Raw genomic sequence first — 20,071 nt, 5'->3', positions numbered from 1 at the left:
TCATCTAAATCTAATTACTTCCCTAAGGACCTACCTCCCATTACCATCCCACTGGAGATTAGGGTTTCCACATATGAATTTTGGGGGACACAAACATTTACCCCATAACACCACCACTCCAACAATAGCCAGCAGTGTGACCTTAGGCTGGCCACTTATACACTCTCTGAATCTCAGTTTCCCATTTATTACATGAGTATAATAAAGCAATCACGGAAAAAATGAACAGGAAAATGCAATTCTTAGAAATAACATCAATCATGGACCATTTTGTGATTATCTTTCCAAGACTACAGAAGAAACACCACTCCCCAAGGGTAGGAATGGAATTTACCTGTAAGGGAATAAATGTTCTGTCAATTATTCAATAAAGTTGTTAACCCAAGAGAAAGAAATGATCCAGGGTTGTGGATCATTGCTTTCTGGTGATGCATGAGGATTTCTCCAGCACGGACAGGCTGGAGAAGAGTGGGCTGCCCTGATCATGCCAAGCTGGGCCAGAGAAAGCAGTGTAGCCAGCCTCCATGTTTTATCATCAGCGTCAGGGATTGCAGCAGTACAGGTACCCCCAGTGCAGGAAGAGAGCCACATTCAGAGAAGTCAACATCTGAGGCAACATGGGCACAGCCCTATTATCAATGGTGCAAGCAAATAGCAGTGACTCTTTGGACACATGGACACTAGGGCCATGCCATGAGAAGAGCTGTAGCCTTGCAGAAGGATATTTTCCAGCAGGAAGATAGGTGATAGCTACTAAGTCTATAGAAAATTGATCCATGTGATGTGGTTAATCCCGGCCCTGGTCTTGGACCAGGTTGGTCCTGAAAACCTGCTCAGCAAAGGAAAAGCCCAATCAGGATGTAGCCCACCTGGTCCCAGTCCCTGCTCTGCCCCCAAATCACTGCCATCTTAGGCAGGTCCCCACCCCTATCTGGCCCTAGTTTCTTCCTCTCAACCCAATGACCTCAAAGTCAGATAGCCTCTGAGAGATGCCAGTTAAAAATGATTTAGCATGTGTATCACCTTTCTTTTCTTCATCTGGGGAAAAATTCTCAGACCAGAGGATCTGCTAGAAGAATTTCTTTCCCTGCATTCGTTTAGCATATCAATTCTCACATTTTCTGCTTGAACTTCAGAGCAAAGAACGTGGAAAGCTGAGCCTTTGCCTATTTGATGCACAGTTTTGCATATTCTCCTGGACTCTGTCAGGTCCTCTTTGCCCTTGAGTTACCCATCACAGACCTGCCCTGCTCCCCAGTTAAGGCAAAGCCCATTCTCTCCACAGCTGACTGGGGCAGCTGCCCTGCTCATACATCTCCACTCCTCCTGCAGAGAGTAAAAGCCCACACCAAAGGGGGATGCAGAGAATGAGGAACAGGCAATGAAAGAACTCCAGAAGGGGGTTGTAGGTATAAGCTGGTTGTGGGAAAGCTATGGTTTGCAAGGCTGATCAAACAAAACCAAAGCAACCGATGTTCTGTTGGAGCCTGTGGCCTGCCACAGAGCCATATCTGAGTAAGAGGCTTGCTAGCTTTTGGATACTTCAATTTCAGCAGCATCCAGAGCCCCTAGGCTCCTTTCAGAGGTGGAAGAAGAAGGGAAAGCCAATCTATGACAAGATGCCCTTCCTCACCTGTAGCACTTTGTCGTTTGCTCACTCCACAATAAAATTGCAGTCCCAGAAAGAGTTTCCAGAAACGGCCTTCAGAGGTCTCTCAGCCAGCTGGGGGGGTCATCTGATCCAGGCTGGGCTTAGCTGGGCAACTCCCAGCTGTGGGTTTGGCCTGAGTCAGCTATACATTTGCCTCACTCTCCTGGATCCAGCCAACTAACTGGATATGTTCTTCTCATGGCAGTGGCAGCCTCTTGAGGCCTAGCTCAAGCTGGCACCACAGGATTTCTGCCTTTGTCCACTGGCCAGTGCAAATCACCTGACCAAGCTCAAAGTTAAAGGCCAGGGAAATATACTTTGCCTTAGGAGGAAGAACTACAAAGCCATGTGGAAAGCACATACATACAGGGAGAGATAAAGTGAGGCCAATAGTGCAATCTACAAAAGGAATGAGTTTCACAGGGTTTCATAGTTGATGGGACCCTTTCTCACACTTTCTTAATTTACTCTTCAAAATAACCCTGAGACATGGTGATTACATCTCCATTTTATAAGTGAAGAAATTAGAACTCAGAAAGAAGAGATATGCCAAGATCACACGATCATTAAACATAAAAGTGGGTACACCAAGCTCTTCATCCAACCTTAAGTCCAGAATCTTTGTCATAACCCCAATTCTGGCTTTCCTTAAGGAGATCCTATGAAACTTGGGATTTGTGAAAGAGTCCCCCATTATTGGTGTCCAGTGACAAATTTTATGGAAGGCAAAAAAAGCCTTGGTTTTCTTAACCATAAAATAAAAGATCTGGAAGAAATCAGGAGCAGCAAAATTCTGGCACACATGCTGCCAACAGCCGCTCCCACATTCATGGCAGGCATCACCAATCAATGACAGCACTCTTTCCTCATAAGCCTCAGAATCTTTCTCCATACAGCACTGCAACAGCCACTGTTATTGAGCTAGAGAGGACACAGAAGATGAACACTATTTGTAAATGTTGTGTAAACCTTTTCTGAGTACCATTCAGCCCCAAATGCCTATGATTCTGAAACTAACAACACTGTGGAACAACAGTGTGGAGAGGACACTGGGTGGGATCAGAATTGATTCTAGTCCAAGCTCTGCTATAGCTGTGACCTAGAAAAGACATCAGACTTCTCTGAGCACGGTTGCCTCAGTTTTGTGACCTCAAAAACCATTTACTTTAATTCCATAAACATCAACTGAGTGCCTATTGTGTGCCAAACACTGCTATCAAGGGACTAAAGAAATAAATGAGACATCTATTATGAATGAGACTGCCTCCCTTGGAAGGAAGGCAGGGTAATCAGGGGATGCTCTGATTTCTGAGGTCCAGTTCAATGCCAATATTTCACCAACATTAAAAAGCGCAAGATATTACCATGGGACTCTTAGATCCTGCAGGCTCCCCAAGCTTGAAGATCTCCTCTCAGGAAGGAGCACGGGGTTTTTGATGAGAGGATCTGACCTCAGAGTAGGGATTACCATGTTCTACTGTTCTCCATGGCTTCCAGAGTAAAAGGCAAATGCTTTTCTAAGCCAAACCTTTCCAGGTTCATCTTTCAGATTTTAGGGTCCGATAGACCTGAGTATGAATCCCATCTCTGTTGCTTACTCTTCTTATAACCTTGGGTCATCTAGTTACTTGCTGATCATCTGGTTTTCTTACAAGAAAATGGGGAGAACGATCATCACTGCCACGTGTGGTTGTCTTGTATATTATTAAACAAGCAACTCTATGCAAATAACTGCAACACACAGATGTTCTAAAAGAGTTCACATCTCTTTCCTTCCTCTTCTTCACACGTCCCATGCCCCAGCTCAGAGCTTCCCACCCTAGTTGCACAAGAGTCTCTGGTGGGCTTTTAAAAAATAGAGATGCCCAAGATCCCCACCCAGACCAAGGGAATCAGAACCTGTGGGGATGGAGATCAGGGAATTACGTTTATTGAACCTACACGCACCCTGCCCCTGTCAGATGATGTTAAGCGCAGTCACAGTTGAGAACCACTGCTCTAACTGCATTAGTCCAGAGAAACAGAACCAATAGAATATACATATACATATACATATACACATACATACACATATATATGTAAGCTACAGGTAAGTATATATGTGTACATATATACAAAGAGATTTATTATAAGGAATTGGCCCACACATTTATGAATGCTGAGAAGTCTCAAGATCTGCAGTTAGCAAGCTGGAGACCCAGAAGAGCCGATGGTGTAAGTTCCAGTCCAGGTCTGAAGGCAAGAGGAGACCAATGTCCCAGCTCAAAGACAGGCAGAGAGAAAGCATTCTTTCTTACTCAGACTTTTTGTTAGATTAAGGCCTTCAGTGGACTGGATGAGGCCCACCCACATAGGGAAGGGCCACCTGCTTTACGCAGTCCACCCATCATGTATTACCTCACGCAGAAACACCCTCACACACATTCCTGGAACAACATTTGACAGGACATCTGGGCGCCCCATGGCCTGTCAAGTTGACACAAAATTAACTGTCACATTGGTTCAGCCAGCTTTTCCTCACTCCCCAGATAAAAGCAGCATTTCCCTACTTCCCTGGCTTTGCTCACAGAGTTCTTTCTGCCTAAGGAAAGTTTCCCAGCCCCACCTTTGCTAACCAAACTCAACTCAACCCAACACAAATGGTCCAGTTCCCTCCTCCAGGGATCCTCTCATGAGCCTCTTCTGGATTTCTGGAGGAGGAGCCGCTCCAGAATGACCCAGATGGTGCCATCCCTTCCACACAAGCACTTACCCTTTGAGGGCACCTGTGCAAAGCTTCCCCCACCTGCATGAGGCAGGATGAACAAACGGGGCAAACCATGGGGGAACTCTAGGAAAGGGTCCACCCAGGGAGTGCTGTTTGAGTTACCTGCTACTGTTGTTCAGCGACAAATACAGTTTGAGTAAACTAACAAAATAACTGGAATGTCTCCCAACAGTCCTGTAGAATTGACTGAAGTCACATAATGCAATTACACAAATTTTTCTTGTTCACACCTCCACCCTTGTCCACCTACTGCAAACTCCAGGCCCCTCGAATGTGACCCCTTTGCCTTATGGAAATGTCCAACAGTCATGCAGACTAACATGTGCTCCCAAGTAATGTTCCTATGTTTTCTGTTCCTGTTCCCTTCAGAGGCATCTCGGTTGGAACCCCAACATGTCCCTGTTGCCAGTGCCCTCAGGAAGAACATCCTTCACTTTGCAGAATGCTGTATTCAGAGAATCCAAACACCATAGTCCCGGCAGTCCCTCCTAATCCAAAGCCATTTTGCTCCCAGGAAAGGTGGGAGGGAGGCTTTTGTACTCCACTCTGTTCTGCACAGGCCTCTGGGCTACAAAACCATGCTGTCTGTGTCTTCAGTCCCTGGGCCACTAGAAAACCCAGCTCGCGCCCTGGGACTCCAGTTCCCTGAGCTGGGCAGCACTGGACTCCAGCTGCCTTCTCAGTTCCTTACCTCTGCCTCTACAGTTCTGCATACAAACCTTGCCCCAGGTCAATAAACCCATGCAACTGGATGAAACCCCAAGATGTGGCCTGCCCAGGTTCAGACATGACTGAATTTCCATTTAGGCTTACTAGCACCACAATAATCATTCTTCAAAATCTAGGCAGGGGGAAGAAGCACTTTGGACAAAATAGCCCAGTTGCTGCAAGATGCTATGAGTCTGATCCCCACCAGCCTTGGGTTTATTCCCCAGTAGATACCCTCTTCCAGCTCTGCATTATCCTTAGAGGAACAGGAGGGTCCTCATCTTTGGGAACTTTCTCCCATTCATGCTTTGCTTTATTCAAAAATCTAAAATTAGGCCAGGCACAGTGGCTCACATCTGTAATCCCAGCACTTTGGGAGGCTGAGGCGGGCAGACCGCTTGAGGTCAGGAGTTCGAGACCAGCCTGGTCAACATGGTGAAACTCCATCTCTACTAAAAACACAAAAATTAATCAGGCATAATGGCAGGCGCCTGTAATCCCAGCTGCTCAGGAGACTGAGGCAGGAGAATGACTTGAATCTGGGAGGCAGAGGTTGCAGTGAGTTGAGATTGTGCCACTGCACTCCAGCCTAGGCAACAGAGCAAAACTCTGTCTCAAAAAAAAAAAAAAATATCTAAAGTGAGTCCCATTCACATTTTCTCTGTTTCATCCTCTGGATTATGATCACTCATTTGCTACATTCCTCAAAGGACTCAGTAGCCCCCCTTTTTTTTCAGTGTATTGGCCACATCACCAAGACCCACTCCCATAAAAATAGTATTGTTGATTTCTATCAAGAGCGGGCGACCTTGTTTGCCCACAGCTGTGCTAGTGCCTGTTAAGCTCACTTCAGCTCCAGCTTCTCCCCCTTTTCTTCCATACACCCTTTGGAGCACGTCAGGACACCTGGAAGATGAGTAGTGCAAGGAAATTTTCACCCTGCCTCAACTACCCACCACAGCAAATGGCCATCCATCAGCAGGGATGCGGATACGTGTGCGCACATGCCCCAGGCGTACTTCGTGGTTGCTGTGCCTATACATGTGTGTGGTATGTGTCTTGACTCTGTGGATGGTGTTTGGGTGCCTGTGTACACGTTATGTAGAGCGTACACTGCATGTTTGTGGAATAGCGTGTGTGGATGACTCACATGTATTTGACATGTGGCTCGCTTACATGTATGGTGTTTTGGGAGCCTGTGTACACACGTATGTGGAGCATATACTGCATGTGTGTGGAAACCAATGGCTCATCTGTGCATGGTGTGGGTCTCTGCCATATAATACATTCGGTGTTTGAGCTTGTGTGCTGTGTATGCTGTGTCTATCTTTGGGGAGGTGGCATGCATGTATTTGGGTGGTGGGTGTGTGTGTGTGTTTGAGAGGATGAGAGACGGGATCTATAAGGAAACCACACTGACCTGGAAGGAGGTAATTGGGTCCTTTCTAGGATGAGTCTCTCAGGCCTGCCCAAATGCAGAGAAATGCTAGGAGCAGGAGCTATTCGGAAAGGGGGCCCCAGGTGAAGACGGACTATAGACTGATCCCAAGAGGATAACATATGAGTCAGGGCAAGGCTCAGGAGACCTGGAGGAAGGGGTAGGGGCTCAGAGTGGGGGTCTGGCCCTCCACTGGAACAGACGAAAGCAAGGGGTGGCTCAAAACAGAAAGACAAGGAAGGCAGTCACCCAGCATAGCCTTTAGGAAGTGTGGCATACAAAGACTTGGGTTCAAATCCTGGCCTCTACCACTTCCTAGTTGTGTGACCACAGGCAATTGATTTAACTTCACTCAGCCTCAGTGTCCTCATCCACAAAATGGACTGCTATAAAGATGAAAATAACAATATATAAAAGGCTTAACACAGTGCCTGGTACACAGAAAGCACCAAGGAGGTACTCATTACTGTTGCTTGTGACTGTTATTTTCCTCCCAGCCCCATCACTGCTGGTATCTCAGCCCTACCAGACCAGGAGCCCATGGAGGGTTGCACCACCTTCTCCACCAGTCATGCAGTCTTAGTCCTGGGATGCATGTCCCTCAGGGAGCACTCACAGTCTCCCTCCTGCTCCCCTGTCAGTCTTGGAGCCTGCCTGCTAGAGCAGCTGTTGTCTGGGGGGGGATGACATGTGTGTATGGGTTGATGGGGGAGCTTGAGGACAGCTGCCTACCCTGGGGATGGACCTTCACCCAGCCTCTTCCCACAGCCAAATCCTGGGGAGCATTTGTTCATTCATGTATTCATCCATGGATTGAGAACCTGCCAGGAGCTCTTCTAGGAGCTGGGAACATGACGGTGATTGCAATAGAGGCTGTAGGTGTTTGGGCATTCCAGTATCACATACCAGTTTTAAGTATCAAAATATTGATATTTTTGTTGATTTAATACCATTATTTCCATTTTTTTAAAAACTTGAAATCTGAATTACTTATATTTTGGAAGCTGCCCAAAAAGTTATACGCTAGATCAAGATTTCTAATCGGCTCCAGGAGCACTCCTTTAGAAACCCATCTGTCCATATTTCTCCCCTGCTGTTGTTATATCCCAAGACCTGGATGGTTAGTTGGTTTGTTGGTCATTGCATTTTCCTTTGGTGGGTTGCTTTTGAGTGTTATTACTAATTTAAACTTCAAAAGCTAGTCTGGGTTCTGCTGTTCCTCCAAGGACCCTGGTGGAGTCTCCCTAGAATGAGAAGGAGCGGTCAATTATGGCGAACAAGAGGAGGATATGGTAGCAGGACTGGGGGGCAAAGAGAGGAGAGGGAATGACATTTCCAGGTCTTCCCGCCTTCCCTTCCCGTGGGCTAGATTGTCTCTGCTCCCCTCCCAGAAAAGGGCCAGATCCCCCGTCAGTGTCATGGCCCGTAGGTGGTTTATTTTAGTTTATTTTAACCATCATGCTCCTCAAAGAACAAAATTGCCTCAGTTCTTTACCTCTGGCTTTCTCTCGGGAGGAAGTTAGGACAAAGTATAGAAGACCTTGGTGTCCATATCTTACCTTTGTAATAAAATGCTGATATTTTGATCTTTCTCAAAATGTCATGTCATTTTGATCCATTGCAATACCCACTGTAGTACAATAAAGAGAAAGATACCTACCCTTGAGGAATTTATATTTTAGTGGGGGAGACACAATAAAGAAATGAGCATATGCATAAAATAATTTCAGATTGTGATATAGGCTAGATCATTTCGCTTTTGCCGCATAACCAACCTGCTAATGTTTTATGATTTCTTAAATTTATTCTTACTGATCAGTTAGCTTTTGCTGTATAACCAACCATGCTAATATTTTATGATTTCTTAAAATGATAATTCATTTTTGCTCATGAGTCTATAGATGACTTCACAGTTTTACTGGTCTAGTCTGGGCTCCTTCATGTATCTGCAATTGGTCTGTATCTGGAGAAAGCTGGCTATTGGCTAGAGGATCTCAGTTTTCCTCCACGTGTTCTCCCATTCTCCACCAAGCTAGCTCAGGCTCCTTCACATGGCAGTTGCAGGGATCCAAGAGTAAGTGTGAAAGACTGTGAGGCTCAGAGCTGACATGCCTTTACTTCTAAAACATTCTTTTGGCCAAAGTAAGTCATAAGTCCAGCCCAGATCAAGGAATAGGGAAATCAACCCCATCTCTTGATGGAAAGTGCTACAAAGTCACATCAATGCTGCAAAGAGACACCAATAAAGGGAAGGATGGAAAATTGTGGCCATTTTTGCAATTAACAAACATGGTTTATTAAAAAAAAAGTTGGGGGGAGTAATGGGATATGAAAGCAACAAGGGTCAGACGCTTCTTCATATTAGGTGGTCAGAGAAGACCTCTCTCAAGAAATATTTGAGGTGAGACCTAAGTGATAAGAAAGAAAAGCCCTGCTTTAAAGATTAGGTTGATGAGCACAAAAAGCAGAGAGAGTAGCATGGGCAAAAGTCCTCAGCAGAAAAAAAAAAAAAATCATAATTGTGTTCAGGATTTAGAAAGAAGCTGGGTCTTACAGGAGTAGATGGATGGAAGTGAGAATACTAGGGGATTAAGTTACAGAGAGAGGCAGAGAACAATCATATTTGGTCTTATGGATTATGGTGAGATATTTATATTCATTTTAAATGTGATCAGAAGCCACTGGAGGGTTTTAAGCAAAGAAATAAAATTATGTGATTGAAAATCTGAGAAGGTCACTTTGGCTGCTGTGAGAAGAATAGGCTAAAGTAGAAACAGACAAGCGTAGAAGCAGAAAAATCGTGTAGGAGACTATTGTAATAGTGCAGGCGAGAAATGATCATGGCAGAGACTAAAGTGGTAGCAGTGAAGGTGGTAAGAGGTGAGATGCTCTGGAATATATTTTTGAAGCCAAACCTGCAGGACTTATGAACAGACTTGCTGTTAGAGGAAAATGAAAAAAAAAATGGAAAAGATGACTCCAAAGATCTTGTCTTGAGTTTCTGAGTAAATGATGAGTGCTATGGTCTAAATGTTTATGTGCCCAAAATTCCTATGTTGACATCTTTACCCCCCAAAAGTGATGGTATTAGGAGGTGGGGCATTTTGGAAATTGATTAGGTTATGACGATAGAGTCCTCATAAATGAGATTAGTGCCCTTTTGTTAATATTATAAAAGAGGCCCAAGGGAGCTTCTTTGTGCCTTCTGCCATGTAAGATTACAATGAGAAGATGTCCATCGGTGAAGGAAACAGACCCTTAGCAGACACCAAATCTTCTGATACCTTGATCAGGGACTTCCCATCCTCCAAAACTGTGAAAAATAAATTTCTGTTGTTTATAAGCCACCCAGTCTGTGGTATTTTATTACAGCAGCCCAAACAGACTAAGACAATGAGTTACTGGATAAACCACATTACTGGGCTAAAAAAGACTGTAGGAGGAACATGAGAAAGATGAGGGTAATTCTGAAGCTTTCCTGTGGGCTTGTTAGGTAGCATAGTGGACATCCCAGAAACATCAAATAGAAAGTCAGATGTGTGAGACTGGAGCTCAGCGGGAGGTTGGGCTGTAGATATCCATTTAAGAGTCAATCATACCCAGCAAAAGGCTAGATGAATCTACCAATGGAAAGAATGAATAGAAAATAGAAGGGGGCCTAAGACTGAGGCACAGGGAATGCTAATATTTAAAAGTAGATTATTAAGAGAATTTTTAAAATGAGATGGAGTGGCCAGCAAAGTGAGAGAACAAAAAAAATAAATAAATAAAGTGTTCCAAGAAGGAAGGAGTGATCACTTGTGCTTCCAGCCAAGATGGAGTAACAGAGACCAGACATCCTCACACCATAAGCAATAAGAATACCAGAGCATTGTTTCACAGCTTTTTATTCATGCAATAAGCAGCACAGAAATTCCATCCCTGAGAGAAGGGAAACAAGGCACCAGCTCACTGCATAGAGGCAGTTTTCAGGTCTTAGCAAAGAGAATGGGGACCAAAACAGAACCCAGCAGTCTGACTGAGTTGAGAGGTTAGAGATGAAAGTTCAGGAAGCCAAGGAAGCTACTGTAAGGCAGAGTACCAGATAGGAGGGACCTACACAGAGGGAGAGTTTCAGAGGTCTGTAGAAATGTCCTTGCAAGTCTATGACTGAGTACTGATCTATACATGCATAAGAGGAAACTACCCAAAGATGCAGAAAGAACCATAAGCAAAAAACAGGCTGACTAATTCCCAGAGCTCACACAGAACTGGGAATAGACATCCTAATACCTGGAGCACTGGGTAGAAGCCACAGAAGGGAATTGCCTTAGTATTGGTGCTTAATTATGCCTAGACTAAAAGTTGCTTTGGACCTACCATAACAAACGTAAAAGGGTTGAAAAGATCCAATTCATTTCAAGTAACCAAGCACCAGAAAAAAAAAACCAACACTATTTAATTAAGTAAAAATAAAACCAGCAATCAACAAACAATATCTTTGTTTGATCTTCTTAGAATCCCATTAGAAGATCAAATAATAATACCTAGCATTGAATAAAAAATTACCAGGTATGTAAAAAAAAAAAAGAAAATTTTTTCTCCATAACCAGAAGAAAAATCAATCAATAGAAACAGACCCACAAATGGTGAAACTAGCAGACAAGGAAAGTAAAACAGCTATTACAAATATACTACATTTTTCAGTTAGGTAGAGAAAAATATGACCATGATAAGAAGAAAAATAGAAGGTAGAAAAAAGAAGCAAATGGAAATTCTAGAGATTAAAAAATACAGTGTATTAAATGAAAAATGACCAAATTGACACTGCAGAAGAAAAAGACCAATGACCCTGAACACCCTAGCAATATAAACTATCCAAAATGAAGCACTAAAAGAAAAGAGATTGGGAAAAAAAATCCATTGGTGACCTTTAGAACAATATCAAGCAGTCTAATATATGTGTAATTGGAGTCCCAAGGTGGGAAAAAAGGAGGAGCAGAAAGGCTATTCGAAAAAAAAAGACCAATTTTTTTTTCAAATTTGGTGAAAACTATAAAACCACCAACCTAGGAAGCATAATGAACTCCAAGCTGAAGAAATCTAAAGGAAACCATTCCAAGGTACATCATAACCACAATGCTGAAAATCATGATTAAAAACAAAAAATCTTAAAGGCAGGCAGGCATTTTGTGCACAGAAAAGCAAAGATTAAACTGATAGCAAATTTTATGTCAGAAACGCATGCAAGCCAGAAGAAAATAGAAAGACATCATTAACGTACTGAAAGAAAAAGAAAAAAAAATCTGTCAATGCAGAATTTTTCTTTTTTTTTTTCTTGAGACAGAGTTTTGCTCTTGTTGCCCAAGCTGGAGTACAATGGCATGATCTTGGCTCACTGCAACCTCCGTCTCTTGGGTTCAAGTGATTCTCCTGCCTCAACCTCCCGAGTAGCTGGGATTACAGGCATGCACCACCACACCCAGCTAATTTTTTTGTATTTTTAGAAACGGGGTTTCACCATGTTAGCCAGGCTGGTCTTGCACTCTCGACCTCAGGTGATCCACCCGCCTCAGCCTCCCAAAGTGCTGGGATTACAGGCATGAGCCACTGTGCCTCGCCAAACTAGAATTCTTTACCGAGCAAAAAATCTTTCAAATCTAAAGGTGAAATAAAACTGTTTAGACAACCAAAAACTAAAACAAGTTATCGCCTGCAGAGCTGTTCTACAAGAAATGGTCCAAGAAGTTCTGCAGGCAGAAAGAAATAATACCAGATGGAAATTTGGATCAACACAAAAGAATGAAAGAGCAGCAGAAATGGTAAATATGTGGGTAAATATAAAAGGCTTTCTTTTTTCTCATTTTGAATCTCGTTAGAAGAGTATTTGTGTTTTAATAAAAAGTAACAACAACGTATTGTGGAAGTTATAGCATGTGTACAAGTAACATGTATTAATAGCAAAAAAAACAGGATGAGGGAAATGAGAGTATACTGTTGTAAAGTTCTTACACTGTATAAAGTGGTATAATATTATTTGAAACATTCGACTGTGATGAGAGAAAGATGCATATATATAAACCTTGGAGTCACCACTTAAAACTATTAGGTTGGTGCAAAAGGTTGTGGCAAAAACTGCAATTACTTTCACACCAACCTAATACAACAAAGAGAAAATAAGCCAATACTGAAGATTAAAATGAAATTTTTTTAACTCATTTATTACAAAAGAATGCAAGGAAAGAGGGGAAAAAGGAACAAGGAACAAATGAGGAAATAAAAAAGAAATAGGAAGATGGTAGAGTTAAACCCATTTATATCAGTAACTTTATTAAATAGAAAGTCCTATGGCCGGGCACGGTGGCTCACGCCTCCCAGCACTTTGGGAGGCTGAGGCAGGTGGACCACCAGAGGTTAGGAGTTTGAGACCAGCCTGGCCAACGTGGTGAAACCCCATCTCTACTAAATAAACAAAAATTAGCTGGATGTGGTGGCAGGCACCTGTAATCACAGCTACTCGGGAGGCTGGGGCAGAAGAATCAATTGAACCCGGGAGGTGGAGGTTGCAGTGAGCTACGATCGCACCACTGCACTCCAGCCTGGGTGACAGAGTAAGACTCCATCTCAAAAAAAAAAAAAAAAAAAGTCTAAACAGCCCAAAAGGCAAAGAGTATCAGATGGGATCCATCTGTATCTTTATCAACAAGAAACCAACTTTAAATATAAGGACACATATAGGTTAAAAGTGCAAGGATGTAAAAAACACACCATGCTAACACTAATTCAAAAAATTTATAAGAAGTAGATTTTCAGAAAAATCTCACACTTATAGAATACACCACTCAACAACAGAAGAATACATATTCTTTTTAAGTTCACATGAAACATTCACCAAGATCATATCTGGGTACAAAATAAGTCTCAAACTTAATATGATTAAACTCAAGCAAAGTATGCTTGCTGACCACAATGAATTTAAACTAGAAGTCAATAGCAAAGACATCTTTTAACAGAAAATCCCTCAAATGTTTGAAAATTAAACAATACAGACGCCGGCCGAGACAGCACAGACAGACCGACCGATTGGGGTGTTTCGTGAATGTGAGAGGTAAGCGCCGCGGCCTGCATTTCCAGACCTGCCCTTCGCCTGGTTCGTGGCGCCTTGTGACCCCTGCCACCTGCAAGTCGGTAACCGCGCTGCGCTCCTGTGCTGCGGCCTGTGGCTGGACTGCCTGGGATGCCCTGCCTGCTGCTGCCCGACTGGCTGGCAAGATGAAGCTCTCCCTGTTGGCCGCGATGCTGCTGCTGCTCAGCGCAGCGCGGGCCAAGGAGGAGGGCATGGGCACGGTGGTCGCCATCCACCTGGGGACAACCTACCCCTGTGTCGGCGTGTTCAAGAACGGCCGCGTGGAGATCATCGCCAACGATCAGGGCAACCGCATCATGCCGTCCTATGTGGCCTTCACTCCTGAAGGGGAATGTCTGATCGGCGATGCAGCCAAGAACCAGCTCACCTCCAACCCCGAGAACACGGTCTTTGACGCCAAGCGGCTCATCGGCCGCAGGTGGCACGACCCGTCTGTGCAGCAGGACATCGAGTTCTTGCCGTTCAAGGTGGTTGAAAAGAAAACTAAATCATACGCTCAAATTGATGTTGGAGGTGGGCAAACAAAGACATTTGCTCCTAAAGAAATTTCTGCAGTGGTTCTCATTAAAATGAAAGAAAACGCTGATCTGCAATGGTTCTCATTAAAATGAAAGAAAACGCTGAGGCTTATTTGGGAAAGAAGGTTACCCATGCAGTTGTTACTGTACCAGCCTATTTCAATGATGCCCAACGCCAAGCAACCAAGGACGCTGGAACTATTGCTGACCTAAATGTTATGAGGATCATCAATAAGCCTACAGCAGCTGCTATTGCTTATGGCCTGGATAAGAGGGAAGGGGAGAAGAACATCCTTGTGTTTGACCTGGGTGGTGGAACCTTCGATGTGTCTCTTCTCACCATTGACAATGGTGTCTTCAAAGTTGTGGCCACTAATGGAGATACTCACCTGGGTGGAGAAGACTTTGACCAGCATGTCATGGAACACTTCATCAAACTGTACAAAAAGAAGACTGGCAAAGATGTCGGGAAAGACAATACAGCTGTGCAGAAACTCCAGCGCAAGGTAGAAAAGGCCAAACGGGCCCTGTCTTCTCAACATCAAGCAAGCAGTAATTGAAATTGAGTCCTTCTATGAAGGAGAAGACTTTTCTGAGACCCTGACTCAGGCCAAATTTGAAGAGCTCAATTGGATCTGTTCCGGTCTACTATGAAGCCTAGCCAGAAAAGTGTTGGAAAGTGTTGGAAGACTCTGATTTGAAGAAGTCTGACATTGATGAAACTGTTCTTGTTGGTGGCTTTACTCAAATTCCAAAGATTCAGCAACTGGTTAAAGAGTTCTTCGATGGCAAGGAACCATCCCACGGCATAAGCCCATATGAAGCTGTAGCATATGGTGCGCTGTCCAGGCTGGTGTGCTCTCTGGTGATCAAGATACAGGTGACCTGGTACTGCTTGATATATGTCCCCTTACACTTGGTATTGAAACTGTGGGAGGTGTCATGACCAAACTGATTCCAAGGAACACAGTGGTGCCAACCAAGAAGTCTCAGATCTTTTCTACAGCTTTTGATAATCAACCAACTGTTACAATCAAGGTCTATGAAGGTCAACAACCCCTGACAAAAGACAATCATCTTCTGGGTACATTTGATCTGACTGGAATTCCTCCTGCTCCTTGTGGGGTCCCACAGATTGAAGTCACCTTTGAGATGGATGTGAATGGTATTCTTCGAGTGACAGCTGAAGACAAGGGTACAAGGAACAAAAATAAGATCACAATTACCAACGACCAGAATCACCTGACACCTGAAGATATCGAAAGGATGGTTAATGATGCTGAGAAGTTTGCTGAGGAAGACAAAAAGCTCAAGGAGTGCACTGATACTAGAAATGAGTTGGAAAGCTATGCCTATTCTCTAAAGAATCAGATTGGAGATAAAGAAAAGCTGGGAGGTAAACTTTCCTCTGAAGATAAGGAGACCATGGAAAAAACTGTAGAAGAAAAGACTGAATGGCTGGAAAGCCACCAAGATGCTGACACTGAAGACTTCAAAGCTAAGAAGAAGGAACTGGAAGAAATTGTTCAACCAATTATCAGCAAACTCTATGGAAGCACAGGCCCTCCCCCAACTGGGGAAGAGGATACAGCAGAAAAAGATGAGTTGTAGACACTGATCTGCTAGTGCTGTAATATTGTAAATACTGGACTCAGGAACTTTCGTTAGGAAAAAATAGAGAGAACTTAAGTCTCAAATGTAATTGGAATCTTCACCTCAGAGTGGAGATGAAAATGCTATAGCCCAAGCGGCTGTTTACTGCTTTTCATTAGCAGTTGCTCACATGTCTTTGGGTGGGTCAGGAGAAGAAGAATTGGCCATCTTAAAAAGTGGGTAAAAAGCCTGGGTTAGGGTGTGTATTCACCTTCAAAATGTTCTATTTAACAATTGGGTCATGTGCATCTGGTGTAGGAAGTTTTTTCTACCATAAGTGACACCAATAAATGTTTGTTATTTACAAAAAGAAAAGAAAAGAAAATTAAACAACAACACACTTCTAAATAACATATAGATCTAAAAAAACCATGACAGAAATTATAAATATTTTGAACCAAATGAAAACTAAACCACAACACATCAAAATGTGTGAAGTGTAGCTAAATCAATGCTTAGAAGATTTATAGTATTAAATGTTTATATTAGAAAATCATAAAATTCTCAAATCAATTCTCTAGTGTTCACCTTAAGTAATTTAAAAAGGAAGAACAAGTTAAACCCAAAATAAGCAGAAAAGGTAAATAAGAACATAAATCAATAAAATAGAAAACAAAAATAGTGGAGTAAATCAATGAAACCAAAAGCTGACTCTTTGAAAAGATCCATAAAATCGATAAACCTTTAGTCAAACGGAAAGAAACAAAAGATAAATACCAATTACCAATACCAAGAATTAAAGTGGGTACATCACTATAGATCCTGCAGATTCTAAAAGGACAGCAAGGGAATGATATGGTATGAATAATTTTATTCTAATAAGTTATATAAGCTAGATAAAATGGACACATGTCTTGAAACACACAGGCTACCAAAGCTCACTCAAGAAGAAACAGATAACCTGAATAGTCCTATATCTATTAAAGAAATGAACTCATAACTAAAAACCTTCCACAAACTCCAGTCCCAAATGGCTTCACGGCTAAATTCTAATGAACATTAAATGAAGACATAATAACTATTCTGCACAAACTCTTCCAGAAAATAGAAGGAACATTTCCCAACTCATTTTATGAAATTAGCATTACCTTGATACCAAAACCAGATAAATAAATTAAGAGGAAAAAGACCCCACTGACCAATCCCTCTCATGAACATTAGATACAAACATCTTTAACAAGCAAGGGACTTGCTAGCTGTGTGGAATTCTGCTGACAGGGGTTACACGAGGATAGAGAGGTTATTTGAATTCAGCAACATGGAGCTCCAGTGTTCCTACCTTCCAGACTCAGGACCTCTCTGCCACCTGGACATTCCTGTGGTTCCTTCAAAACCTCTCAGGCCACATACCCCTCCTTACCAATTTCAGCCAGTTGGCCACTTCACTCAGCTCCTGTCTACCACAACCATCATTCAGGTCACAGCCTACCCTAACGTTGTGGCAGATATTGATCAGTGCCTACCTCCAAATTAGAACCACAGACTTTCCTAAAATTTGATGATGGGGGTGTAGGACATGGGATTAGTATATTCTCAGGGTATGAAGATTGGCAGGTTCTCAGGCCACAGGGGTCAGGAAGCTAAAACTGAGACTGGCAGATTATTCTTGAGGATCCCTCTTGAGGTCCAGTGGTCCCTAAACAGCATGCAGGCAACCACTTTAATATCAATGGTTGGCACAGTCCTTGGTGATAACAACACAGGAAAGGAAGCTGAGCAAGGCAGCCCAAAGCAACACCTTCTGGCTTCTCAATTCTGCCCCTGGACACAACAGACTCACACTACGTGCAGTCAGGCTAGAAGAGTCCTGGTGTCCCTTACTCACTGAGCCCCAGCCAAAAGCTAGGCCCATGCTGGACACTACAAAGAATACCAAGGTACTGCTTAGCACTCCGTCCTTCACAGAGTCCCTGTCCTGGTTCCTTGAAGCCATCTTAAATGTATATATGATGTATGAATATATTGTTGTTTGCTTCTCTCTGAGCATGTGTGTCAGGTTAGGCCCTCCTAGAAGCAGATGCCGGAACAGAATCAGAAGCGCAAGGTATGTATTGCAGGAAATGTTTGTGAGAGTTAAAGGGCAGGGGGAATCTGCAATCTGCAATACCAACCTGATAGCTGTGAAAGGGGAGGGGGAAGGAAAGAGGATTGGACAGGAAGACCATCAAACTGCAGTGCGGCTCTGAGGAGCCCCAGAGCACTGATTGCCCATTAGAGGAGTCCTGCACCAAGCAGAAAGTGGTCCAGTTCCATTACCCCCACAGTGCTTGGTGGTTGGCCAGGCACAGCCTAGGGAGAATGAGCCTCAGCTGAACATCGCAGAGATCCAAAAGTACAGCACCTGGAGGCTGTCAGCCACTCCCTGGTCCTTTTGAAAGGAAAGCTGGGCCAGGCACAGAGGCTCGCGACTATAATCCCAGCACTTTGAGAGGCCAAAGCAGGTGGATTGCCCAAGCTCAGAAGTTCAAGACCAACCTGGGCAACATGGCAAAACCCCATCTTTACAAAAAATACAAAAGTTAACCAGGCATGGTGGTGTGTGCCTGTAGTCCCAGCTACTCAGGGGGTTGAGGTGGGAGGATCACCTAAGCCTGCAGTGAACCTTGTTGGTGCCCCTGCACTCCAGCCTGGGCAACAGAGTAAGACCTTGTCTCTAAAAATAATAATAATAATGAAAGGAAAGCTGTGTGACCCATCTCCATGGCCAACATCACATTGACGATTTCATTATTAAAAAAAGGCTTTGTCCTCATAGAGTTTGTTAAATGGATAACAAAGGGATTAAAGAGTCAAAAGGATTACGAGTCTGAAATATGTGAGAATAAACTAGGAGAGACCAGGTCAGAACAAAGCTCTTACAACTCAAATAAGAATTAGGACACTTCTCTTTGTTTTCTTTTCTGTGGTGTTTGGTTTTATCAATTTATAGCTGATTAAAGTGAGTTGACTTTATTTACAGTGGTTTATGAGGAATGCTGCAGAGGTATTTTCCTGAAGTGAATTGTTCAGTCTTAAGATGCCAGTCTAAATCAATTCAGCCTTGATCAATGAAAACTCAGGCCCAGGCCCCATTTCAGTCTGAGGACAGTGGCTGGGGGCAGAGGAGAGGGAGAACTGTACTCAGCATAGCTCATGGTACTCATGCTTGGCTTCAGGCTTCCGTGAACTCATTATGGATCCTAAGGAGCTAAGTGTATGGTCAAGAGCCAGTCAAGTAAAACAAGCATTAGCAGCAGATTCCTCAGGAAACAAAGAAACAAGACTATGCAGCTCTGAAACTGAAATATGGAGGTGAGCAAGGAGGGGTTCAGCCTTGAGGAAAACATCATTCTGATGTAGGGCATGGTCTAAATCCTCTTTGAATATCCAGCCACTAGAAGGTACACATAAGTTTTGTTGGATTAACAAGTGAATGTGAGAAATGGCAACCTACCCCACCCTCCCCCATTTCACTGGGGACCTTAGGGGAACAAAAGAGAAGTCACTCCCAGTCAAGAGGAACTAAGGACAACCTCCAGAGACCCAGCACCAAGAAACCAGTGTCAGAGGAGGAGAAAAGGCCAACACTAAACTGGGAGCCACCCAATGGGTCCAGGAGCCAGACTGAAGGAGTCATGGAGGCTGCCTGGAAGCAACAGAAGGCGCCAGCAAGATAAGCACCCCAGCAATCCTTAAAGATCACAAGGGGAAGGATTGAGAATAAGCCTACAGTGGAGTCTGAGACAGGAAGACACTGTTTTTATTATTATTATTATTATTATTATTATTATTATTATTATTCCTGCAGCTTTCCCTTACGCCTAAGCTGATGGGACTAGAAGAATCTTGGATTAGCACAGGTTGACAAATTATCCTCACAACAGTAGTGAGAAGTAGTGATTATCCCATTAAGGAGGCCAAGGTGAATGGCAGAAGGCATATCACGGAAGACACAAGGAGAGCTTTCCAAAGGAGGGAGTAGCCTGCTGGCCCACCATACACCGGGGCAATAACTAACTCTCTAGGATCCAGAGCCCAAAGGGAATGGGATCAAGAGAACAGATGAAGACGTGTTCAAGCCTTTTTATCTGGGAGGGAAGGTGATAAAAGGTAAAGGGTTCAGAATTCATATCAGAAGCCTGGAATTTGAATCCAGGACCCCCTCTTCCTATTTCTGTGTGCAAGCCATTTAACCCCTCTGATTCTCAGTTTTCTGATATGTAAAACAGGG

General features: G+C 43.5%; 1 pseudogene; it reads left to right on the top strand.

Annotated features, from left to right (window-relative positions):
- The first annotated feature begins 13,815 nt into the window (after window positions 1-13,815).
- LOC101146555 (endoplasmic reticulum chaperone BiP-like) lies at window positions 13,816-16,175 on the top strand (annotated as a pseudogene).
- The last annotated feature ends 3,896 nt before the right edge of the window (window positions 16,176-20,071 follow it).

Source organism: Gorilla gorilla, chromosome 1 (assembly GCF_029281585.2).
Source record: "Gorilla gorilla gorilla isolate KB3781 chromosome 1, NHGRI_mGorGor1-v2.1_pri, whole genome shotgun sequence".
Lineage (NCBI taxonomy): Eukaryota > Metazoa > Chordata > Mammalia > Primates > Hominidae > Gorilla > Gorilla gorilla.
Note: the sequence above shows the minus strand (reverse complement) of the source record. Positions and strands in the feature narration are given on the sequence as shown.